At 42.9% G+C, this 26,518-nt stretch overlaps 1 protein-coding gene across 3 annotated transcripts in view; it reads right to left on the reverse strand.

The window, feature by feature from the left end:
- The window catches only part of KAT2A (lysine acetyltransferase 2A), a 380,318-nt gene that overhangs the window by 200,508 nt on the left and 153,292 nt on the right, over window positions 1–26,518 (reverse strand). The gene's annotated exons all lie outside the window — the stretch shown is intronic.

A 26,518-nucleotide genomic window follows, 5' to 3' on the forward strand; every position in this document is an offset into this window, starting at 1 on the left:
TCTGTTCACTGGGAGACAGTATAATTCTTTCAGGAGTGGAGAGATGCTTTCATATTTGCCCTTTTGGAAAATCAGTATTGCTGCTGTGTTCTGGAGCAGTTGTAATCTTTTGCAATCATATTCTGCAATGTCTGCATATAAGGAGTTGCAGTAGTCAATTTAGGGGAGGAGGACCGCCTGAGTGACTGTTCTGAAGTTGGATTGGTTCAGCAGTGGTCTGATTGCTCTCAACTGCCTGAGCATGAAGAAAAATTTCCTGACCAAGGAGTTTATTTGGTCTGTGCAGGTGAGATCTGAGTTGAGGATCCCACCTAGGACCTTTGAGGACCGTTCCAGTTTCAGCGTTTTGCCAGTCATCAGTATCAGGTCTGTGTAAGATAAGGTGTTATAATTTCCAAACCACTGGACTTTGGTCTTTAGTTTTTCAGTTTTAGGAAGTTTGTTGTAGTCCATGCACAGAGGTTATTGATTAGTCATCCTATGTGCGTTGTGGTTTCGGTGAAAATTTTTTGTGGGTTTTTTTTTTTTTTAACAGGGGTCAGTATAAAGATGCAATCCGCATAGGAGAGCACGTGAGTTTGGAGGTCTGTGAATTTCTTGCCTAGGCACTTAGGTATATATTGAACAGAGAGGGGGACAATGGTGAGCCTTGTGGGACACCACAGGTAGCCCTTCATGTTTGTGACTTGTCCTTTCTCACCTCGTAGGTTCTGATGGAGAGGAATTTTGTGAACCACTTCAGTAGTGCCTCTTATACCTAGCCCACCGAGTTCGTATAGTAGAAGCGAGTAATCCACGGCATTGAAAGCTGCTGAAATGTCGAACTGCAAAAGAACTGACTGTGTGCCTTTGCTTAGATATGCCTTGGCCTTCGAGGCCAGATCAAGTAGAAGTGACTCTGTGCTATGCAAGGATCTGAAGCCATGTTGTGTGTGATATAATGCTTCTATTCTCTGTAGAAATTCTGCTAATTGGGTGTTGACACAGAACTCGATTAGTTTTGCAGGCCACGGGATTCCCACTACTGGTTCAGTACCTGATGAAAACAGTTTTAGATGCTCTCTCTGGGAAACCTATTGCTTCTTTAGGAAAAGAATGACTAGCTTTGCTCTCTAGATCTCAAAAAAGTGTACACACTCATTTCTAATCTCCCTGCTCACAGAAAATATCGGATTTTTTTTTTCTGGGAACATACCACTTTCATAGAAACATGACAGCAGATAAAGGCCTAGTGGTCCATCCAGTCTGCCCTTCCCCACCATCCATTATCTTCTCTTCTCCATAAGAGATCTCACATGCCTGTCCCATGCTATCTTGAATTTAGATACAGTCTTCGTCTCCACCACTTCCACTGAGAGACCATTCCATGCATCTACCACCCTTTCTGTAAAGAAGCATTTCTTACATTACTCCTCTTAACTTCATCCTAAGCCCTCTCCTTCTGGAATTTTCCTTTATTTGAAAAGGACTATTATAAAGAACAAATTGACAAAACATATACATAGGTGACTGATTGATGTTCAATCTCATTTATTGAATAAAAAGACATGACAAGACACAGGTTATATTGTAGGCTTCCCTTATGTATTTGCTCTCTTATCATTATTTTTTTCTCTCTCTTTCTCGCTGGCGCTCTGGGGTGTATCCTCTGCTCAATGGGGTGGAACAAAGGGGTTCCCGTGGAGGGTGTATCTAGCTTCTTGGAAGTGTTACCCTGTTGAGTATGTTGAGGGGAGGGGGTTTGGATGGGTTAGGGCAGAGGGCGGGTGCGGCTGGGTTGGAGACAGGGATGGACGGGCCAGTGGGAGGGAGGCTTTGCATGGGCTGGTGGGGGTATGGGCTATATTCTGGAGCTTGGCTGGCTCTGGAGGGGTGGAGGCTGGGATGCCCCTGTTGTATTCGTGTTTGGTATAGTTATGTCTTAATTTTTCCCTGGAGTACACCTTGACTTATTGGAACTTGGGAGAGATCCACTCGCCCATAAAATGCTATAAAATCTTACAACATTTAAACTGCTTCAAAACATCTATAGCCTTCTTATAAGAGACCAGGCTATCTTCTGCAGAACATGCTAAGCTCTGTACATGGTGGGTGGGCAATTATTTGGAGGCCCCGGGCGCTATCTGTGATCCTAATGGCTGTTATGTTATTGCTTCCGTCTCTCTTAACAATCGTCCATTATTGCTGTGCAATGTCTATGCCCCTAACAATCCCCCCTGCTCGGTTTTTTCGGATACTCTGTAATCAACTTTTACACTTTGGGGATATTCCGTTACTTATGGGTGGGGACTTTAATGAAGTCCCTGATCTCAGGTTGGATCGTTCTTCCTCCCTTGAGAGGGAGACTGCCAAAACTTGTACAGGGGCTCATACATTAGAGACAACTTTGAACTTGCTGAATGTCTGGAGAGTATTACATCCTTTGGAGAGGGATTATTCTCACCTCTCTTGGGTGCATGGGACGCTTTCTCGTATAGATTTTGTTCTTATTTCACTTGCGCTCCTTCCCATGGTGCTAGGGGTGGAGATGGGACCTATCTAAGTATCCGACCACGCTTGGTTCTGACTTCATTGGAAATAGGATGATCCACGGAGCAGTCAGAGGGGCTTGTGGTTTCCCTACCATCTTCACCGTGATGTGTGGTTCCAGGAGTTTTTGATGTGACAGTGGAAAGATTTTCAACTTACTGACCAGGGGCACCGGGATGATCCTATTCTTTACTGGGAAACTGCGAAGACGGTGCTACGTGGTGAGGTCATTGCTTATGTGGCCCGGGAGAACAAGCTGCGACATCAGATTATTCTGGGTTTGGAACGTCGAGCGACCTTGTTGAGGCGGCAGTATGGGCTTCGGGTTTCTATTATGCTTCGGACGCAGTTATTGGAGGTCCAACAGGAACTGAACGAGTTATTACACCAAGGAGCAATGCAAGTGCAGGAGAATTTTAAATTTCAATTGTTTCGCTTCGCCAATAAAAGTAGCCGGTTGCTGGCGTGCTTGTTCCGTACACAGCACAGGAAGGACGGTGTTACTACCCTCCGTGACTCACAGGGTATACTTTACCATAGACTGGGGGAGATCTATGAGGTTTTGTGGACGTTCTTTGCAGATTTACATGCGGACCTGGGGCCGGATGTTCTGGATGGGTAGGTCTATCTAGATAGTATGGATTTGCCCAGTTTGTCTCCTTGGGAATCAGAGGCGTTGGACCGTCCCATTCCTGCTGAGGTGGAGTGGGCGATCAGGGTTAGTCCTTTGGGCAACGCGCCGGGGCACGACGGATATAGGAGTTTTATAAATTGCTGGTGGAGGAGATCGCTCCAGTGTTAGCAGAGTTTTACAATCTTAGTGTGGCCAAGGGCTTTCTTCCCTGGTATTTGAACCTAGCGCAGATTATAGTTCTACTGAAACCAGGCAACGATTCTACCTTGCCAGAATCCTATCGAACAATCTCCTTGTTGAATTATGAGATTACGCTCATGGCTAAGATCCTTGCTAATCATTTGGCGCGGGCCTTGCCATCAGTGATCTCAGAGCAACAGGTGGGATTTGTGCGAAACCGACCAGTGGCCAAGAATATCGGGTGCATTTTGTTGGCCTTGGAAAAAGCGCGTGCGGAGGGTGGCCCCTCCTTGCTTATTAGCTTTGACGCCGAGAAGGCATTTGACCGTGTGCAGTGGGGCTACCTCTTTGTGGTGCTTTGGTCATATGGGGTTGGCCCCTTCTTTTTTAATGCGATTCAAGCACTTTATAGTGACCCCGCTGCATAGATCCAGGTCGAGAACTGTCGGGCTCTTTTCGGATTCGCGTGGTACTCGGCAGGGATGCCCTTTGTCGCCGCTTTTGTTCGTTCTTTCGTTGGATCCTCTGCTCCAAGAGATCCAATCCAATATAGATATATGTGGGTTGTCTTTGGGTGCCTCTCATTTTAAGCGTGCGGCATTTGCCGATGATCTTTTGGTATTTTTGACTGACCCTGAGCATTCGGGTGACAGAAGCCATGATATCACTGTGAGGGATATAAGAGTACAGTCTCCCATGGTGGGTAGATTTTATTGTAAAATTGATATGCGCCTTTGTTGGGTTTTTTTTTAAAATATATTTTTTATTGGATGAACAAATTACCAGAGAAACAGACAACAGCCAAGCCGAAGACAGCACATAAGAAACAGCAATACAGATGAACAGTGCTGCTAGGCAAAAATCAAACAATCATACAAAGAACTCTCATGAAAAGTCCAAAGTTTGTGTTTTTATACATAACTAAAAAAATACAATCACCCCACCCTCCCAAAGCCATCCCCCACCCTCTCCCCTGCATCCTAGAAATCAGACCCAGTCTAGAAAGAACTCCAACACTCCAAATAAGCCACCTATTGCCAACTAGTGGCACCCTTTTTACGCTGCCGCTCCCAGGTCGCCATCTGGGACATACTGGCCCTCCATTGCTGGAACGTAGGACGCACCTCTCCTACCCAGTGTTGCAAAATAAGCTTTTTGGTAAACCCCAGAGCTAATAACACAAAGCGTCAGCTAGGGGACCCGTGACACCAAGCAGCAGAGTCTTGTACAACCACTCCAAAGAGCGCCCCAAAACAGCCTCAACTCCCGAAGCACCTGCACCCACAAAGATCCCACAAAAGAGCATTCCAAGAAATGATGCACCATCGTTCCTCGGAGAGCTGGGCAATGGGAACAAAAGACATCTGGCCACAGGCCCATAGTGCTCCTTGCGCATCGGGTTATGTAAGCCTTATGTAAGATCTTAAGATGAATCTCTTGGAAAGCCACGTTAGGAGCAACCCCAGCACCCTGCAACTCTATGATGCCCAAAACATACCAATAAATCCATGAAGGACTGGCTGAAAACTAAGAAATGGAGAGTCCTGGAGAGGCTGAGTCAAAGCCCTGATCTTAATCCCATTGAATTGCTGTGGGGTGATTTGAAATGGGCTGTACATGCAAGAAACCCCTCAAACATCTCACAGCTGAAAGAATTCTGCACTGAGGAGTGGACTAAATTTTCCTCAGACCGATGTCAGAAACTGGTAGACGGCTACAAGAAGCATCTCACTGCAGTTATTTCAGCCAAAGGGGGTAACACTAGCTTTTAGGATATAGAGTGTCCTAATTTATTCCTCAGTTAGAATAAACATTTTTGTGGATATCTTTTGTTTCATGAGTAAATCGAGGAAATTTTTGTTGTTTACCTGCAATTACTTCACTTTCTTTTACAGAGATAAATAAAAAAAGATTTGATATCAATATGTGAACATTTCTTAAGAAAGAACTAAATATTTCATGGGGTATCCTAATTTTTTCACTTGACTGTATGTGATGATGGGTTCTGTGTTAGGAATCACTGCCTAAGAAAAGGATCTTGGTGTCATTGTTGAGGATACGTTGAAATCTTCAGCTCAATGTGCAGATGCAGCTAAGAAAGCAAATAGAATGTTAAGAATTAACAGGAAAGGAATGGAAAACAAAGATGAAAATGTTATAATGCCCTTGTATCACTCTATGGTATGGCCACAGCTCAAATACTGTGTGCAGTTCTGGTCATCGTATCTCAAAAAAAGACATAGCAGAATTAGAAAAGGTACAGAGAAGGGTGACAAAAATTATAAAAGGGATGAGACAACTTCCCTATGAAGAGAGACTAAAGCGGCTAGGGCTAGGGCTCTTCAGCTTAGAGAAGAAACAGTTCAGGGGTGATAAAATAGAGGTCTATAAAATGATGAGTGGAGTGGAAAGGGTAAATGTGAATCACTTTTTCACTCTTTCTAAAAATACTAAAACTAGGGGACATGCAATGAAGCTACTAAGTAGTAGATTTAAAACTGCTAGACAACACCTCTGTATAGGGGAAAAAATGATGCTCATACAACTGGACCTGACCGCTTCATTAGACCTGGTGGACCATAACACCCTACTACAAATTTTGGACACAATAGGTATCACAGATAAAGTATACTCATAAAATCCAGAACCTACAGAGTAAAATCAGATAAAGAAAAATCAGAAACTTGGTCAAACCCCTGCAGCGTACCTCTACACTGCCTCCCTCAGTGCCCACCTGGCAAACTAGGTCTATCTTCCTATAGTTATGCAGATGACATCACCATTCTCATACCTTTTCATCAACCAAAGCCCTCCATGACAGACACACTACACCAAACACTTGAAACAGTAGCGACTTGGATTAAAGATCACAAACTGAAACTGGGGTTTTGTTATTTTCGAGGAGGATAAATTTTGTTTTGTCTGGGTTGAACCATAACCAACATAGAAATCAAAGCAATTAACTACCCCATACAACCCACCCTAAAACTACTAGAATAACAATAGACAGATGCTGCACCATGCAACCGCAAATCAATAAAACAATACAGAAATCATTTGTAGTTATGAGAAACTTAAGACAAGCCAGAAAATTCTTCGAGAAAACACCATTTCAGCTCACAGTACAATCACTAATACTATTGCAACATCCTCTATCTCCCATGCCCTGCTACAATAACAAAACAACTACAAACAATTCAAAACACAGCTCTAAGACTCATCTACTCATTGAGGAAACACAACCACATCACAGAGGCATACCTGAACTCTCACTGGCTTCCAATTCCAGCAAGAATACTATTCAAATTCTACTGTCTACTATTTAAAACTTTAAATGGAGATAGCCCAACCTACTTGAAAACCGCCTCATCCAAACCACCTCAACCAGACATAGGAAAACTCACACCCCATTCACACACCCGCCAATCAAAGAAGTTAAACGGAAAAAACTATATGATGGCCTCCTAGCCACTCAAGCAGCAAAAATAGACAACCAAATTGCCAACCTTCTGATAATGACCCCAGATTACAAAACTTTCAGAAAAGAAAGACTACACTTTTCAAAAAATCCTTGAAAAAGTCCTAACCTCTCAAGCTTCCTTCTTTCATCCCTCTAACCCCCCGAACCCCCAAAATCAACCTGCTCTACTCTTTTTCCCCCAAAAAAGGACCAGAAATCTTTTTGTTAAACACCCTCTTTAACTCTTTTGTAATCCGCCCTGAACCACAAGGTAATGACGGAAAAGAAATCCCTAATGTAATGTAATTATTGAGATGGCTTGGGGAAATCCACTGCTTATTCCTTATCCACTGCTTATTAAGCAGCATAGAATCTGTTTTGCTATTTGGGATTTAGCTATGTACTTGGGATGGCCACTGTCGGAAATAGGATACTGGGCTTGAAGGACCTTCGGTCTGTCCCAGTATAGTGTTCTTCTGGTCATTTACGATCGGCGGTCCCGGTCATTTGCGGTATTTTCCGACTGCGAACCGCCAATAAGGAGAGGGCAGCAGGAGAGAGCAGCCGGAGCGCCGTGAGTGCAGGAAATCACTCGCAGTACACTCCGACTGCCTCTTCCTGCACTAAGTCGGGCCTTATCCAATCAGGAGCTGCTTTGACACACAGCTCCTGATTGGATAAGGCCGGACTTAGTGCAGGAAGGGGCAGTCGGAGCGTACCGCGAGTGATTTCCTGTACTCATGGCGCTCTGGATGCTCTCCTGCTGCCCTCTCCCGCTGCCCTCTTCAGGCTCCCCCATGAAAAACCAAATTCGCGGTATTTCGAGATTCGCAGGGGTTCCTGAAATGGAGATATTTAAATGACCATTATATCCTCCCTCTCCTGTATTTCCTCTAGAACAGTGTTTCTTAACACGTGGTGCACAGGCTGCTAGTTGGGGGTACAAGGCATGGCCTTGGCGGAGAATATTCCCTGCTCGTCCGAAGCCGTGCTGTTGTTGGGGATCCCTCTTTGCTGCTTGCCCCACCTGCTGAAGCCGCTGATGTCGGAGGGAAGGCTTGTGGGTCAGCCACATGCAGCATGTGAATCGCTGCCAGCTCTGTGTTCCCCAACAAATTGCTGAAGGCAGATGGAGCAAGTGCGGCTCAAACAAGTAAGGGGACCCGATCTTTTTGGGAGAAAGGGTGGGGAAGGAGCGTGTTGGAGCATTGGAGGGACACAATTCTGGGACAACGGCTAGAAGGCAGGGGGAGGGGGAACAAACTCAACTTAGAAGGCAGGGAGGTGGCATGAACATGGGACAAAGAAGGGAGGGAGGAAGGGGGGCACTAACTCGGGACATAGGAAGGAGAGAATAGAAAGGGAGAATTGTTGGGCATAAGTGTGTGAGTAAGAGGGAAAGAAAGAGATGGTGGCATATAGGGAAATGAAAAAAGAGAAAAATTGGGCATAGAGAGAGAGGAGAGAGGTAGAGATGCATGGGGAAGAGAAGGATGAGAGGGAGAAATGTTGGATATGGTGGTGGAGAGAGAATAGAGGGACAGATTGAAGGGGATGCAAGGGGAGGAATGTTGAACATCGTGATGGAGGGAGAGATGTGGCATTGTGCCAGAGAGGGGTCATAGGAGAAATGGGTATGGGGCTGGTGGGCAGTGGTGAAAAATGCTGCACATGATCTGGGGGGATGAGAGAGGGAGAAAATTTGGTTGTGACAGTAGAAGAGGTGGAAGAGATGCTTGAACCTCTCAAGATAGATGGACACAGTGAGAGAGAGAGAGAGAGACTTGTTGCCAATAGGAGTGGAGAGAGGAAGAAAAATTGGACTCATGGAGGGACAAAGAGAGATGTTGGCTGGGGAAAGGAATGAGATCCAGAGGAGAGGAAGCATGCAGGAGGCAGAAAGTGTTGGACTCATGGGGAGAGAGAAAGAGAGATGGATGGGGAGGGAAGGAGAAATGTCACACTCAGGGGAAGGGGGAGAGGGCAGAGAGTAAAAAGTTGAACTCATGGAGGGAGAGAGATGTTGGTTGGGGGAGGGAATGAGGACTGGAGGAGAAGAAGTATGCAAGAGGCAGAAAGAAAGAAATATTGGATGCACAGTGAGAAGGAAGTGTAAACAGAGACTTATGAAATCTCCAGCCAGCAAAGGTAGGAAAAATGATTTTATTTTCAATTTAGTGATCGAAATGTGTCAGTTTTGAGAATTTATATCTGCTGTCTATATTTTGCATTATATTTGTCTATTTTTCTATAGTTGTTTTAAAGTTGCCTTGACCTCTTTGAAAATCCCCCGAATAGAAATGATAATTAACATTTTCTCTGCATATAGTGTGCTTTGTGTTTTTTAAATTTTGTGGTTATCATTATGTATTAAGATCCATGTTTTTCCTTACTTGGACAACTGGTTGATTAAAGCTTCCACACCTCAACAGGCTCAACAAGCTTTGAGTGCAACTTCTCAAACTCCTGGTATCTGCAGTCTACCACAAATCCCACCTAGAGCCCACTCAGACTTTGGAGTTTATTGGAGCTCTTCTGGACACAATCCAGACATGTGCTTTCTTCCCTCAACAGAGACTCACCACACTACTCAGCTCTGCCAGGAAGTCTCTTCTCGTCACCACCTGACTGCACATCACATGTTATGACTCCTTGGCCACATGGCCTCCAAAGTATACTATATGTGGACCCTTTTGCCAATCTTCAAACAACCTCAGTGGGCATCTTTATCCCAGTGGTCTCAAGCAATTGGTCTTCTGTCCCAGTTTTGGTCAGCGACATTGAAGCTCAAAGACTTACTTCTGTGGTGTATGTTTCCAACCAATCTCTCCAGAGGTCTTCTGTTTCAAATACCACCTCATCAAAAGATTTTGACAACAGATGCTTCCATGTTAGGATGGGAAGCTCACTTAGATGGACCCCACACTTTGGACTCTTGGAGTCCTGCAGAGACTTGTCTTCACATCAATCTCCTAGAGCTACAAGCAATTTGCAATGCCCTGTCCACGTTCCTGGATCGCATTTTTAATCAAGTAGTACAGATCCATGGTGATACCCCACCTAGAGTACTGTGCCAGTTCTGGAGGCCGCATTATCAAAAAGTTGTGAGGAGACTGGAATCGATCCAGAGAATGGCCACTAGGATGGTCTCGGGACTCAGGGATCTCCCTTATGAGGAACGTCTGACCAGACTACGCCTATATTCTCTCGAAGAGCGCAAAGAAAGAGGGGACATGATTGAAACATTTAAATACATCACGGGCCACATAGAGGTGGAGGAAGACATCTTTTTTCTTAGGGGTCCAATGGCAACAAGAGGACATCCGCTAAAACTAAACCTTAGGTTTGTATACCGCATCTTCTCCACAATCATAGAGCTCGGCACGGTTTACAGGGTTAAGATAGAAAGGAACTCCAAAGGAGGGTTATAGGATTAAGTGTAAGGAAAATAAAGGGGGTATTAGGGTACCAGAGGGGGGGGATGTTACATTTTTGAGAAAAGCCAAGTTTTCAGATGTTTTTGGAAGAGTTAGAGGGAGCTCGAGTTTCAGAGAGGGGATGTAAGGTTGTTCCAGAGCTCAGTGATTCTAAAGGGGAGGGATGTCCCTAGTTTTCCAACATGGGATATACCTTTTATAGAAGGGAAGGATAGCTTTAATTTTTGGGAGGATCTGGTGGAATTAGGATTAGAGGAATTCCAAGATAGTGGAATAACGGGAGGAAGAATGCTGTGAAGGATCTTGAAAGTTAGGCAGACACACTTGAAGTGGACCCTGGAAATTACTGGAAGCCAGTGAAGCTTGGACAGAAGTGGTGAGACGTGATCAAATTTACTTTTTGTGAAAATAAGCTTAGCCACGGCATTCTGTATCTGCTAGAGTCTGTGGAGGCTTTTCTTAGTTAGGCTCAAGTAGATAGAGTTGCAATAGTCTAATCTGGAGAGGATGATGGATTGTACAAGGACTGCAAAGTGTTTTTGATGGAAACAGGATCTCACTTTCCTCAGCATATGAAGGCTAAAGAAGCATTTTTTTTTTTACTAAGGAGTGGAGCTGGTCATTGAAGGATAGTGAGGAATCCATGATGACGCCCAGAACTTTGCTTGAGAACTCAAGCTGAAGTGTGGGGCCAGAGGATAATGGAATAGAGGTGGGTAAATGGTCAAATATTGGGGGAAGATTTCATGGAGACACCAGGAAGTACTTCTTCACTGAAAGGGTGATTGATCGATGGAATGGCCTTCCACGACAAGTGGTAGAGGCCAGCAGCGTACTCGACTTTAAAAGACATGGGGATAGATAAGTGGGGTCGCTACAGAGTCATCCTTAAAGGACGGACTCATGGAGAGGAGGCTCTAGAGAGGGCATTTTAGCTGAGGGAGGGTTCTGGAGTGGGCAGACTTGTTGGGCCGCCGGCCCTTTTCTGACGTCATATTCTATGTTTTGGTTTGAATACATAGTACATGGCTACTTGGTTGTCTAAACCAGTGGTTCCCAACCCTGTACTGGAGGACCACCAGGCCAATTGGGTTTTCAGGATTGCCTAATGAATATGCATGGAGCGGAGTTGCATGCTTCTCACTTCCATTATATGCAAATCTCTCTCATGCATATTCATTAAGGCTAGCCTGAAAACCCGATTGGCCTGGTGATCCTCCAGGACAGGGTTGGGAACCACTGGTCTAAACAAGCAGGGTGGAACAAGATCTCATCACATCTGCCAAGAGGCCATTCAGATCTGATCCTAGGCCAATACTTGCAGCATTTTCCTGAAAGCAGTCTACCTAGTAGGAAAACAAAATGTATTGGCTGAGAAACTAAGCAGAATTCTACAACTGCATGAGTGGTCACTCAACACTCCCGTCTTGTGACAGATCTTTGTGACTTGGTAGACCCCTGAAGTGGACATATTTGCTTACCCCTTACAATCACAAGCTCCCTCTTTTCTGCTCCAGACTCCACCACTCCCAATTGTCTGGAAACTGATGCTTTTCTGCTCGACTGGTGAGGCAAGTTTCTCTATGCATTTCTTCCAGTTTCTCTAATCAGGAAAATGCTAATCAAGCTTCCAAGAACCAGCCACCATGATTCTCATAACACCTCAGTGGCCACGTCAATCCTGGTTCCTCCTGGACTGAGCAAACAAGAACAGATCACTCTACAGATCTTTCCAACACTGCTGACACAGAACAAGAGCTCTCTGCTCTCTACTGCATACCTATCTACTCGTACTTTCTATAGTTCTCACAGCATGGTATTTTTCTCCCAGCCAGTAGAGCCAGCGGGGTTAAAGATAAAGATTGCAGCGGGCCAAAGTTTCTTTTCGCCGAGAGCCCACTCCAGAGAGGCATGCGAGCACCGCTCTGCCCCTCTCCCGAGCCAGCGGGGTTAAAGATAAAGATTGCAGCGGGCTAAAGTTTCTTTTCGCCGGGAGCCCGCTCCAGAGAGGCACGCGAGCACCGCTCTGCCCCTTCCCCCAGCCAGCGGGGTTAAAGATAAAGATTGCAGCACCTTACATCCACTCAATCTATAAATCAACAACCCTAGGGTCATCCAAATAAATAAATAAATAAATAAATAAATAAAAATTTTCCCCCCTAACAACCATACAGCAAGAATTCTAGGGAAACAAATACAACCTCTGCTTCAGGAAGAATCACTCTACCCTACAATCATGAATCTCCTACCGATCATATTGATCTACTTGATAAGTGGTAGCTTCAAAGACATTAACTCCCTCCACCCTCAATGACAATCTATCCACTACCCTGGTCTATCTATCATGCACAACACTAACCCAGAGGAAGACACAATAAATCATATTAAGGTTATCTCAAACAAAAAAAGACATCAGCGTACCCTTACAAAAAGAACAAGAGAAATAAAAACCATCAGAACCACCACCTCTACAGAAACTGCTACATCCACTTCTATTCCCTGTGCTTATCTTAATACCAGATCTGTTAGAAATAAGGCATTCCTAATTAATGACTGGATCATCAGCAAGCAAATAGCCTGCCTTTTTCTAACCGAAACTTGGTTATTGGCTGAGGATGATCCAATAATAATTGATCTTCTACCAGACAATTTCAAAATCCTTACGTTAAACTGCACAGGCAAAAAAGGAGGAGGATTAGCAATTATTCTTAAAGAAGAATTCGAGTTCGAACTACTGGACTCCAAAATGACTGACCACCTAGAAATCTTAGCCTGTAAAATCAATAACAATCAACTAGAAGAATTCTTATCCTGCATACTATTGTATGTCCCATCAAAAAGCTGGCCCAAAGCCAAAGAAGACTTCTGTGAATTTGTCCTACACAATTCAATTGGCCCTAACTACAATATCATCGCAGGGGACATAAACATACACCTAGATGAATAGAACAATACAGACACAAAAGAGCTTAAAAACTTCCTATCCCTACTCAACTACAACCTCCCCGTACCCACACAAACTCATGAAAAAGGACATCATATAGATTTGGTTGCCATGTCCACAAAGGAAATCCTTGACCCAGTCATCTCTCTGCCTGAAGGCACCTGGTGTCACGACATCTGGTCCGACCATTTCACTTATTATTTCAAATTAATCTGGTCGCACCGAAAATCTAAAACACGTCCGATGATAAAAAATAACATCACACAAGAGGTTATATTAATCCAGAAGAATACTGGTCACAATACGAACTGCAAACGGAGATAGAGGAAGGAGTCGATTTCTGGGACCACTGGATGACAACCAGCACATCCATTTTAGATAAAATTGCCCCTATACATAAAAGCAAAAGAAATGCAAACAAATAAAGCAAATGGTTCGACACCGAACTACTTAAAACGAAACAACTAGCTAGGTGACTGGAAAGGATTTGGAAAATAACAGGAGAATTGGCAGACCGTAACAAATGGAGAGCCAACATAAAAATCTACAAACAACTGATAAAAGATAAACATAAAACATTCTACTCTACCAAAATCAACCTATCCTGCAACAGTTCACAAGGAATCAATACAAAAGAATTGTTCAACCTAACCCCAAATCTATTTGACACCACTCGCTACACTATGCCTGTGTACAACACGAAGTTACCTTCTGCGAAAGACCTAGCGCTACATTTTGAATCTAAAATTAAAAACCTAAGAAATAACTGTTTAACAAACATCCCTAGTAATCACCAAATAGCTAACTTACAAGAAAATGAAATATCAACTGACATGATCTGGAGTTCCTTTCGTGATTTAGAATGGAATAACTACACCAAACTATACCACAAATACTCTAAATCTCACTGCGTTCTAGACATATGCCCCCCAGACATTATGAAAGTGGCACCACTAGAATTTAAACTATCATTGTTACACTACTTAGCCCACAACCTAAAAAAAAGGAATTTCCCCACTAACAATGGTCATATAATAACCCTATCCCAAAAAATAGAAAAGAATCTTCAGCGCTAATAACCAACTACAGACCTATAGCATCTATCCCATTTATTGTAAAAATCATGGAAGGCTTGGTTCACACCCAATTAATGGAATATCTTAATCAGTTCTCTCCTACATGAAACTCAATCCGGTTTTAGACCTTTATTCAGTACGGAGACTGTAATTGCTGCTATCTTAGACTATTTGCGCCTATTATTTAGCAAGGGCTTCAATGCCCTGATCATGCAATTCGATATGAGCTCTGCATTTGATCTGGTAGACCATGGGAAAATGCTACAATGCCTAGGCGCCATTGGTATCAGGGATGAGGTATTGAACTGGTTTCATAGCTTCCTTACATCCCGTACCTACCAAGTACGCTTCAACCATGATCACTCCGATATCTGGAGCAACTCATCCGGTGTGCCACAAGGTGCCACTGCTTTTCAATGTCTACATGTCCTCATTGGGCATGCAACTAACCCAACTGGGGATAAAACTATTCAGTTACGCAGATGATTTCACAATCATCATCCCATTTGCTAACTCTATCTCAGAAACCATTCCCAAGGCAACAGAAGCCATAAATGAGATGGAACAATGGATGACAGATTTCAAGCTCAAACTGAATCCAGAAAAAACAAAATTTTTCGTTGCCTCTCCAAACCCGCTTGACAACAAAACCCCGCTATGCATCAATGAACTTAATTACCCTATTCAGCCCACCATGAAGATATTGGGTGGATCAATGCTTAACCATGAAAGACCAGGTGGACTCCGTAATCAGAAAGGGTTTTTTCACTCTCTGGAAACTTAGATCCATTAAATCATATTTCGATACATCAGCATTCAGAATCCTAGTGCAATCCCTTGTACTAAGTCAACTTGACTACTGCAACATCGCCTATTTAGCAATCTCCCAAAAGAATATGCGACGTCTTCAAATACTGCAAAATGCAGCGGTCAGACTTATCTTCGGGCTGAAGAAATTCGATCACGTGATACCTTACTACCGGCAATTGCACTGGCTGCCAACAAAAGCATGCGTAAAGTTTAAATTCGCCTGCCTCTGCTTCAAAGTACTATATGGACTAGCCCCCAAATACATAACGGACCTTTTCTCCTTTTCCACCAACAGATGCAAGAGAAGCACACATTCAAACTTCGTTTCCCCTCCAGTTAGAGGTTGCAAACTGAAAAAACACCATGAATACCTTCTCTCACACAAAGCAGCCATATGGGGTAAAGACCTAGATCAATTGCTTTCACCGACCACTTATGAGGAATTTAGGACACGCCTTAAAACATACCTGTTCCTGAAATACCTAGACAACTGACCCACTCTTCTCTCTCTCCACAATAAAGGTCCTCCCAACCTCTTACCCATTCCCTCTCTCCCCTCATAAGTCCGTATAGAACTTTACTGTTCAGCGATATATATATAAACTGTCATTATTATCATATTGTAATTTTCGCTGTATTTTTTGAAATGCGTGACCTTTTCCTATCAGATCTTCTCGGAAATTTCTTAGCAAACTGTATATCTTATATTCTCGCTCAGCAAACTGTATATTTATATTTTTGTTTTCTTAAAATATCTGCACTCTGTATTTCCTTTGATCATCTGCATATTGTAACTCGCTGGACGTCCAGCTCCCTTGATTGTAAACTGCTTAGAAGTCACAAGATTGTGGCGGTATAGAATAATAAAGTTATTATTATTATTATTAGATACTCTTTTGCTGTCAGCACCAGTGTCAGCTATCATTGAAGCTTCTAGGAAATCTTCCACACAGTGCTGCTAATGCTTCAAATGGACTCGCTTTTCCTTGTGGTGTAGGGTCAAATCTTTGGATCAAGTGACCTCTCTCCTCTTCCGTCCATACTGGAATATCTCCTATACCTCTCTAATTCTGGACTATAGACTAATTCAGTGAGAGTTCATCTCAGTGCTATAAGTGTTTTTCACACACCACTGGATAAGAAACCTTTGTAGTACGCCCTCTGGTTTCTAGATTCACGAAGGGCTTTACAATACCAAGCCACCTCTGAAACCTCCTCCAGTTTCTTGGAACCTTAATGTGGTGTTTCACACTTATGAAGTCGCCATTTGAACCACTTTCATCTTCATCTCTCAAATTCTTCATTTGGAAAGTGGTCTTCTTCATTGCTCTCATATCAGCATGCCGTGGCTAAAACACCTCTGGGTCATCTTCTGGGCCCAGTTTTATTAGTGTTAACTGCTTAGCCCAATCTCTATACCTTCAGGACTACCTATACCTTCAGGACTCTGGTCTAGATGGGCGGAAAGGATTTGGGCCCAATCTGCTAGATGCCTCAGTTCTTTAGCTTGTGCGTCTAACATGGTAGCATGGGCTGATGTCTTTGCCATTGTTGCTCAAGAGTCTGTGCAAAGTGGCGCTCCATGCTCTCCTTTTGGGCCTGAAATTGCTCTGCTAACTACTTTAGCCCTGCTTCCAAAGGCCATCTTCCTGGACCTCTTGCTGGCTGTTTCAAAATCCCATCCCTGACACAAATTATGTCGAGTGGTCACTTTGCTGATGTTGGCAGAGACTGCCAGCTGGTCATTCGGACTTTTCTGGTCTCTCTCTCTCTCCAATCTCTTCCAATCACTCGAGTCTCTTTTGTTGACTTGGGTCACTTCTGATCACCACTGGTCACTCGGGTCTCTTCTGGTCACTGCTGGTCACTCAGTCTCTTCTAATCATTGCCGGTCACTTGAGTCTCTTCTGGTCACCACCAGTCACTCAGGTCTCTTCCAATCATTGCTGGTCACTCGGGTCTCTTCTGGTCACCACCAGTCACTCAGGTCTCTTCCAGTCACCAACGATCACTCAGGTCTCTCAGTACCTTGGCCCCCGAGGATCTGTCACCAGTCAATTTGGGTTTGAGCTTACTGGGGGTTAGGTGTATCCCCTCAAGTAACACTGTTGCTAGGAACTCTGCCTCACTTGATTTCTGGGCTCCGGGTCTTGTCTGCAAGCTATTTCTCAGGGTGAGATCTGTTCCAACTTGACTCAACATGCAAATGAGCTTACTTCACTTGGCTTGCTGGGAAGAGCCTCTACCCAGCAGGTTTTAGCATAGGGCTTCCCCATGCAGCCTTCTCTCAGTGGTGATTGGGTGATAGTAACTCTACCCCATCACATATCTATTTTACCAAAACCTGTGAATGAAAATAGAGATATAGATATATGAACTGAATGGAAACCGGCTACAAGCTATAAAAGAAGCAGAATTTAAAGAAGGGTGTTAAAGATTTGTTTGGAGTGAAAGAACTGGAAAGGCATGCAAGCTAAGTTATATATACATATATATATATATATAATTATATATAAGTTATAACTATACAAGATAGATATATTTTATTTTTTATTTAATAATAGGAAGAGATTTACCCCGATTCAGGCAGAACTCAAACTTTGGGACTCGAATTGCCTTGCTGTTCTAAGAAGGACTAACTGTAAAGCACTCTTCCGTGAGAAATATGGACATGTGTAGAACTTTTATGTTCTAAGCCTAGATTAAATAAAGTAGTTTTATTCTGAGAAACATTCACTTGAAAAACTATTTTGTATCTTTAGTGAGGCAGAGAGATTCTACCCATTGAGATAAAGGGAAACTGAAGAGATGATAGGGAAAAAGGACCCCACTACTGCCTAAGCTGGAGCGGTCACAATATATAAGCTGTTTTAAAGTAAAAGCTAGTATTTAAAGTTACTGTTTTAAAGTTTACCATGATATCAGTGTAGAATAGACCTGGGCACTGTACAGCCCTCGGGCCACATTTGGCTCTTTGGTTGTCCCTGACCAGCCTACATGAAATCAATGGCAAATTAGGAATCAAACATAACTCTAGCTCATACATGCAATACAACTGCATTATTTTTATTTTGAAGGCGACTGCTAATTTTTTTACGTACGTAATGAATTTACATAAGTTCATGCGTGTGTGCAAGCATATGCACCTTCACTGTATTGTGCTGCAAACAGACATTTACAAGAGATGTGTTAGCTGTTAGGCCTCACAAATGTCAGCTCCCATTAAAAAAAAGATTGATAAAGAACATAAGAGTTTTTAACAAGACATGGACTTGTAAGTATTTATTTACTGATGTCAAAGTTAAAGCCGTGTGCTTAGTTTGTGGAGAACAGATTGCTATTTAAGAATTACAATCTGAATCACCATTATGAGATTAAATATACAGAAAAATAGAAGTACTTGACTGATGCAGAGAGGATGTGGACATCAAAAGCTTTGAAAGTTGCAAAAGCAACAATGCGTTTTTACCAAGCTTTACACATCCAGGGATGGAGCAGTTAAGACCAGCTTTGTGATATCCCACAAAATTGGAAAAAACAGTAAGCTAGGAGTCGATGGTCAGTATATTAAATTAATTAAACTTGAAACTATCAATGGGTGTTTGTTGGACGTTGCAGCACTAATATGCCCTGAGAAAAAAATAAGTGTTTTAGAATATGCTCTTCTCCAGGAAGCCTGGATATAGTAGAGGATGGTATATATATCTCCTTTTGTTATATGAGGAGCAAGGATCATAGGTAGAAGGATGAAGGATATTTAGGATGGAAGTATCTCTTGGATGGCTGAGATCTGGAAGCTTTTGAAGTAGAGAAGGCAAACATATTCTGCTCATGTCTGGTGATTTTTTGTTTAGCCTCTTCAGTCTTCTCACCAAACAACTCAACTCCTAGGCATGGTATGTTGGCTAATCGGTCTTGTACATTCTGAAAGCATATGTTTTGTGGAAAGTTGCCAGTGTGGTACTGTAAAACTGTGGAAGCCTGGTTGGGCTAACAGGCTGTGTTTGTGCAAGTTTGTGTTTTGTTTTCATTTCACCAAAGCATAAGCCAGAAAACAAAGAAATAATAATTCAAACTGAAACAAATTTGCTGGACATTTTTATTTGATGCAGACACCCCTCTCTCCACTATGCCTCGCTCAACTGCTCGGCCGAGGCTTGGATGATCCAGGTCAGGACTCAGGCTGATCCAGTCCAGGTCTTACCCAATCACAACATATTTAGATAGCTAGAGATATAGATATATAGAGAACCAATCACTCATACATACTAATGTGATTCATGTACTGAATGATATTCAAAATTCTCTTCAATAGAAACAAGAGACACTCAAATACAAATCATGCATTTCAATATCATCTTACCTGGCTTGCCAACATTTATGTACAGTATTTGAATATTGAAGAAGTTGTACCTTATTTCTTAGTTTTAATATAAACCTATTTACATGGTATTTTCTCACCTCTCTCAATCATTCTTGTAGAGACAAGGATCTATTCCTCTATCAAGTGAAAGAGTAGCCTAAAGGTTAAACAGCAAGCCGAAAAACAAGGAAATCGGGTTTAAATCTCACTACCTTTCCTTGTGATCTTGGACAAGTCACTTTATTGTCTATTGCTTCAGATGGTACAGATTGTAAGTCCTCCAGAGATAGGAAAATATCTAATTTAATTGAATGTAACTTGCCTTCAGCAACTACTGAACAGGTGCAAGCTAAAATCAGTAATCTAAATTGCCTTTCTACCTGTCCCACCTCCAGTCTGGCAGCCCTGGTGCCACCCTGGAGGGAGGTCTTCTTATAGGACAGCATCGCCCTGGTGAAGTAGGAAATGAACATGTAGCCAGGACCTGCACACCAGGGGATGCAATATCCTCCTGCACTGAGGATATGTTTACAGGGACTTTTGTCCAGGAGAGAAGGGTTAGGACGGCCACTTTAGTGGGCGATTTGATCATTAGGCATGTAGACAGCTGGGTGGCTAGTGGATCACTTAATCACTTGCCCGCCTGGTGCAAAGGTGGCGGACCTCACGCATCCCTAGATAAGATTTTAGGCAGTGTTAAGGAAGAACCTGCTGTCTTGGTACATGTGGGTACCAATGACATAGGGAAATGAGGTAGGGAGGTTCTGGAAGCCACATTTAGGCTCTGAGGTAGGAAGCTAAAATCCAAAACCTCCAGAAAGCAATGTTACTTACCGTAACAGTTGTTATCCAGGGACAACAGGCAGCTATTCTCACTAGTGGGTGATGTCATCCGACAAAGCCCCGATGCGGACGTCTCACAAGCATACTTGCTTGAAGAAACTTCAGAAGTTTCGAGATGCCCGCACCGCGCATGCGCGAGTGCCTTCCCGCCCGATGCACCGGGCGTGTGTCCTCAGTTCAGGTAGCTAGCAGAGAAGCCAACCCAGGGGAGGTGGGTGGGACGTGAGAATAGCTGCCTGCTGTCCCTGGATAACAACTGTTACGGTAAGTAACATTGCTTTATCCCAGGACAAGCAGGCAGGTATTCTCACTAATGGGTGACCTCCAAGCTAACCTCAATGGGATGGTGGGAGAGTTGGCAACTTAGGAGAATAAATTTTGTAATACTGTTTGGCCATACTGTCCATCCCGTCTGGAGAAAGTATCCAGACAATAATGAGAGGTGAATGTATGAACCGATGACCAAGTGGCAGCCTTACAAATCTCCTCAATCAGTATCGATCTGAGGAAGACTACAGAGGCCGCCATTGCTCTGACCCTATGGGCTGTGACTTTACAGGGAAGGGGTAATCCAGCCTGGGCATAGCATAAAGAGATGCAAGCCGCCATCCAGTTGGAGATGGTACGCTTCGAGACAGGGCGTCCCAATTTGTTCGGATCAAAGGAGACGAAAAGTTGAGGAGCAGTTCTGTGTGGTTTGGAGCGATCCAGGTAGAAAGCCAAAGTACGTTTACAGTCCAGAGTGTGAAGAGCTGATTCTCCATGATGAGAATGAGGCTTTGGAAAAAACACAGGAAGAACTATGGATTGGTTGAGATGAAATTCAGAGACCACTTTAGGCAGGAATTTCGGATGAGTGCGAAGGACCACTTTGTCATGATGGAATACTGTGAAAGGTGGATCCGCCACTAAGGCCTGAAGCTCACTGACCCTGCGAGCAGAAGTGAGGGCTACAAGAAAAACCACAAAGGACAACATTGAGATCCCAAACCACTGGAGGAGGTTTGAGAGGAGGATTGACATGGAAAAGTCCCTTCATAAATCTGGAAACTACAGAGAGAGGTTTCCCTTGCAGAGGCTGATGAAAAGCCGCAATTGCACTCAGATGGACTCGTATTGATGTAGACTTGAAGCCAGAATGAGATAGGTGCAGAAGATAGTCCAAAACAGAAGAGAGGGAGGCTCGCTGAGGCTCCTTACGATGAGAAACACACCAGTTAGAAAATCTAGTCCATTTTTGAGAGTAGCATTGTCTAGTAGCAGGCTTCCGGGAAGCCTCCAACACGTCCCTCACAGCCTGGGAAAACTGTAGAGGAGTTACATTGAGAGGAACCAAGCTGTCAGGTGGAGAGACTGCAGGTTGGGATGGAGCAGAGACCCCTGATGCTGCGTAAGCAGTGAAGGAAATACTGGAAGAAGGCATGGCTCCCTGCTGCTGAGTTGGAGTACCAAGGCTGTCTGGGCCACCGAGGAGCTATCAGAATAATGGTGGTATGGTCGGATTTCAATTTGACCAGTCTTTTGAATGAGAGGAAATGGAGGAAACGCATATAGAAAGAGATTCCTCCAATCCAGCTGAAAGGCATCTACCTCGAAATCTAACATTCCCATTTTCTCAAATGTACATACTACTCCAATACCCTGGTCGGATCATCACATCATCACAATGAAATATTACTTTAAATACATTTTAAAACATCCCCAACAACCAAAAAAAGATATTTCATACCGTGACTACTCCAAACTAAATTTATCAAATGTAGAATCTTCATTTAATTTACAAACAGTAATCAAAAGTGATGATACAATCGAAACCCAACTTACCAACTGGAATATAGCAATTCAATCTTTCTTAGACAAAGAAGTCCCACTAATTTCCAAAACAGTATCCTCACGTAAACTATCAAATCCTTGGTATTCTCAAGAACTTACACTTTTGAAAAAACAGTTGAGATCATTAGAACGAAAATGGCGTCAAAATAAATCATCAGCTAATCTACAATCTTATAGAGAACATGCACTTTTCTATAGAGCTAAAATAAACCTCACAAAAAAAAAACTATTATTCCAAAAAAATTTTAGAAACAAAAAATTCATCTATATTATTCTCTATTATCAAATCATTTGCCCCTAACCCCAAATACTCTCACCCAAATTCAGCTATTAATATTACTGCACAAGAAATTGCCGATAATTTTTATAACAAAATAAAAAATATTCGGAACTCATTTTCATTGAGTAAATCTAAAGCATTCTTTCATGATACCATTGACCATCTCCTACCATCTGCTAAATGTCTTTCCTTTAATCTCCCATTTTTAGAAGAAGTAAAACAGCTCATTTCAAGAGTTAACTTAAAAGGCACACGAGATGAAATTATTCCGCCAGCTATTTTGAAAAAATTTTTTCCATGCTTTGGATCCTATATTCATAATCTCATCCGAAATAGTTTAGAATCAGGTCAGTTACCATCTGCCTGGAAAAAAGCTTCAATTACTCCAATAATAAAAGATTATAAAATAGGACCTGAAAACGCCTCTAATTATCGACCTATCGCCAATATTCCCTTTTTAGCAAAATTAACCGAACGGCTTGTATTCGAACAATTAACAAACTTTGTTGAAACAACTAATGTTCTTCACCCACATCAAACCGGCTTTAGGAAAAATTACTCGACTGAATATTCTCTGATAGGACTGACCACTAATATAATTTACCATTTAGATCACCAAAATTCAATAATTCTTTTTTCTTTAGATTTATCAGCAGCTTTTGATACTATCGACCATGTATTACTATTAGATAGGCTAAAATCAATTGGTGTCGGTGGTCAAGTCCTTGAATGGTTTCATTCTTTTCTTTCTGAACGATCCTCTATAGTTACTTTTAAAAATACAGTCTCTAATCCATACTCCACTAGTTATGGTATCCCTCAAGGATCAATATTGTCACCACTATTGTTCAATATCTTTCTTTCTCCCCTGCTCTGTATGTGTCAATCAATAGGATTCACCACTTTTACCTATGCCGATGATATTCAATTACTGCATCCATTGAATCCAGACAACAAAAACGAAATAACTGATATAAACAAAAAATTAGGAGAAATTAAACAATGGCTAAACTCAAACATGTTAGCCTTAAATGTTCAAAAATCCAAAGCACTCTTTTTCCCTTGGAAAAAAGATATACACCTAAATTCTTCATTTATTTTAGATAATGCACAAATAAACCTAGTAAGCTCCCTAAAAATATTAGGAGTCACAATTGATGATGGATTAACCTTTCATGAGCATATTACAAATACAATTAGAATATCTTTTTTTAGATTGCGTATGATCAGATCAATTGCTAAATTTTTAGAGCCTAAATCTTTAAACATACTTATTCACTCACTCATTATTTCAAAAATGGATTATTGTAATGCATTATTATTTAATATCTCTCAGAAAGAGAAAAAACGTCTCCAGATAGTCCAAAACACAGCAATTAAATTAATACATAACTGTAAAAAATTTGACCACGTCACACCACTTTTTATTGAATCTCATTGGCTCCCTATCTCTCATCGTTCTACTTTTAAAATACTACTTTTAGTTTTTAAAAACATTGAGCACAAACGAACCTCAATTTATTAACAGACTACTTATCCCATACTGTACCTCCCGCACATTAAGATCAACCAACCAAAATCTCTTAACAGTTCCTTCACTAAAAATTATTGGAACTCGTCGTACAGATATTTTTTCTGTCATAGCCCCTCAATTATGGAATAACTTGTCCCTGTATCTTAGAACTGAAAAAGATTTAAAGCAGTTTAAAAGTAGCTTAAAAAGTTTCCTTTTTAAGGACGCATTTAACGTATGAAACCAATTTTCCTAATCCTTCCTCAACTTATCTTTTTCCTCATTCCCTTCCCTTACCTCATTTTTTTACCTCATATCTTTTTGTTTTTTTTTATACATATGTAATTTTACCCTTCTTTCCTTATGTGTCCGTTAGTCTGTATAATTTTAATTTTATTAACATTGTATTAAAGTTTAACTAACCTTGTATTTGTATTATTTTTCTTGTTTTTGTAAATCGCTTAGTAAATTTAAATAAGCGATTCAACAAACCTTGAATAAACTTGAAACTTGAGGTAGATCCTGGAGCAGAATTGAGGCAATTTGAAGTTGTGGGGGGGCAGCAAAGAGGTCTATCTGAGGCGTCCCCCACTGAGAGAAGATCTGATGAAGGGGCCTGGAATGGAGGGTCCATTCGTGAGGCTGGAGGAGATGACTTAAGTTGTCCACCAAGGCATTGTCCTTCCACTGGATGTAGACAGCTTTGAGGAAGGTGTTGTGGCGAATCGCCCAATCCCAGACTCTGAGAGCTTCCTGGCAGAGGGAGGCCGAACACGTGCCCCCCTGCTTGTTGACATAATACATGGCGACCTGATTGTCTGTGCGAATGAAGACCACCAGGTCATGAAGCAGATGTTGAAACGCTTGAAGAGCATTGAAAATCGCCCTGAGTTCCAGAAGATTGATATGACACAGCCGGTACGCATTGGTCCAGAAGTCTTGAGTGCGAAGACCGTCCAGATGAGCCCCCCATGCATAGGTCAAGGAATCGGTTGTGAGAACCTTTTGGTGGGGAGGAGTGTGAAACAGCAAACCTCTGGATAGATTGGAAGAGGTCATCCACCAATTTAGAGACTGCTGAAGAGCAGGAGTGACTAGGATGTGACGAGTCAAAAGATCTGACACTTGTGTCCATTGAGAAGTCATGGTCCACTGAGGAATTCTGAGGTGAAGTCTGGCAAAAGGAGTCACATGAACTGTAGAGGCCATGTGGCCCAGGAGAACCATCATGTGTCTCGCTGAGATGGACTGGCGAGAAGACACAGACTGGCAGAGATAAAGAAGAGCATCTAGACGCTGTGGAGGAAGGAATGCTCTGAGTTGAATAGTATCCAGGACCGCCCCGATGAAGGGAAGAGACAGGGTAGGCTGCAGATAAGATTTTGGGAAGTTGATCTCGAAGCCCAGACTCTGCAGGAACCAAATAGTCATTAGGGTCGCCGAGATGACCCCAGGAGCAGAGGTGGCCTTGATGAGCCAGTCGTCGAGGTAGGGAAACACCTGAAGACCCTGGATCCGGAGTGCAGCGGCCACCACCACCAGACACTTTGTGAAGACTCTGGGAGACGAGGACAGGCCAAATGGAAGCACTCGATACTGCAAATGAAGATGTCCCACCCGAAATCTGAGGAATTTGCAAGAGGCCGGATGAATGAGAATGTGAGTGTAGGCCTCCTTGAGATCCAGAGAGCATAACCAGTCGTTATGCTCGAGGAGGGGGTAGAGAGAAGCAAGGGTCAGCATGCGAAATCTCTCCTTGACCAGGAACTTGTTGAGGACCCTGAGGTCCAGAATAGGACGCAGGTCGCCCGTCTTCTTCGGAACAAGGAAGTACCGGGAGTAAAACCCCCGGTTGTGTTGGTCCACAGGGACTGGCTCGACGGCCCGAAGCCGGAGCAAAGCCTGAGCTTCCTGAAGAAGAAGGGCGCTCTGGGTAAAGTTGGAAGGATACTCTCTTGGAGAGTGGTCCGGGGGGACCCGATGGAACTGAAGAGAATATCCTTCCCTGATGATGGTAAGGACCCAAAGGTCGGTGGTAATAGCCGTCCATCGATGATAAAAATGATGGAGGCGACCCCCAATTGGAAAGACAGGGGACAGCAGAACGGTGTTGGTTATGCTCCCTACCTTTTGTAAAGCCATGTTGCCTCGGATCCTGTAACCCATTAGATTCAAGGAAGTACACTATCCTTTCTTTCAGCAACACTTCCATTATTTTTCCAACAACTGAAGTGAGGCTCACCGGCCTGTAGTTTCCTGCTTCATCCCTGTGACCACTTTTATGAATAGGGACCACATCTGCTCTCCTCCAATCCCCAGGAATTACTCCCGTCTCCAGAGATTTGTTGAACAAGTCTTTAATAGGACTCGTCAGAACCTCTCTGAGCTCCCTTAGTATCCTGGGATGGATCCCGTCTGGTCCCATCGCTTTGTCCACCTTCAGTTTTTCAAGTTGCTCATAAACACCCTCCTCCGTGAACGGCGCAGAATCTACTCCATTTTCTCGTGTAACTTTGCCAGACAATCTCGGTCCTTCTCCAGGATTTTCTTCTGTGAACACAGAACAGAAGTATTTGTTTAGCACATTTGCTTTCTCCTCATCACTCTCCACATATT

The sequence above is a fragment of the Geotrypetes seraphini genome, chromosome 10 (genome assembly GCF_902459505.1).
Source record: "Geotrypetes seraphini chromosome 10, aGeoSer1.1, whole genome shotgun sequence".
Lineage (NCBI taxonomy): Eukaryota > Metazoa > Chordata > Amphibia > Gymnophiona > Dermophiidae > Geotrypetes > Geotrypetes seraphini.